Here is a 930-nt window from a genome sequence, read left to right as displayed (position 1 = left end):
TACTTGCGTATTAAAGGTCATTTCGAATGCTGAGTGATTTAGGTACGTGAAATATTAAGGTGTCGGACGGCTTTGGAGCCGCTCCGTTAAAAGACAAGTTTCTTCTCGCGAGACGGACCAAACCGCAATGGATTGGGTACAGTCACGATGAGGAGCTATTACGCTGCATGGACGAGTATTCAAGCGGATTCTAGTTTGGTCTTTATTGAGCATGTAAAACAAAAAACAAACAAACAAAAAAAACTCGACCACGAAGGGACTCGAACCCTCAATCTTCTGATCCGAAGTCAGACGCCTTATCCATTAGGCCACGCGGTCACGCGACTCATTGATGCTATAAAGTACTTTAAGTAGTGTATGAAATTGTACTGCGATGACAGTTTAGGTAGCTCTTATTCGCGTGTGTCGAAAGGATAGACACACGTATCGTGGCAAACTACGATATGTAGTCAAACATTCGTAAACCAAACGCATGCAAGCTAACAATAATGACTTGTTAAATGTGAACTATGAGGGGTTAAAAAACGGGAGTTGTTCAATCAACCGTATAAAGTTTTTTTTTTTTTTTTTTTTAAATTGCAGCGGCTATGTTGCGCTAGCCATTGAGAGTCTGAATGTGAGAAAGGCCTTTGAGCATCCAGTCAACTAATGTGGACCTAATTCCTGTTGTTGTTTGCAGCCTCAATATCCATGACAGGGACTCGCACAACTACATTATCAATGAAGAGTCGCCAAACAGTGACGTCTCATTTTGCTTTGAACACCAGTCCAACTTTACAGCAAGTGCAGTAACATTCTCCATGTCGGCTTCCCACGCTCTTGTGCGGCAATGACATCAAAGAGAGGTTAAAAAATGCTACTAATGTAAAGTGTATGCACGTAAAAATGAATAGTTTTACAGGAAGATGAACATCAAACAACATATATAAC

The 930-nt window shown here is 41.0% G+C and overlaps 1 non-coding gene across 1 annotated transcript; it reads right to left on the bottom strand.

Moving 5' to 3' along the window:
* Nucleotides 1–245: 245 nt before the first annotated feature.
* On the bottom strand, nucleotides 246–318 carry trnar-ucg (transfer RNA arginine (anticodon UCG)). The gene has a single exon. It is a non-coding gene; the product is annotated as a tRNA-Arg (tRNA).
* Between the last annotated feature and the right edge of the window lie 612 nt (nucleotides 319–930).

This window comes from Hippichthys cyanospilos, chromosome 17 (genome assembly GCF_059441005.1).
Source record: "Hippichthys cyanospilos isolate Australia breed blue-spotted pipefish chromosome 17, RoL_Hcya_1.0, whole genome shotgun sequence".
NCBI classification, from domain to species: domain Eukaryota; kingdom Metazoa; phylum Chordata; class Actinopteri; order Syngnathiformes; family Syngnathidae; genus Hippichthys; species Hippichthys cyanospilos.
This window is presented reverse-complemented; position numbering and strand designations above follow the sequence as displayed.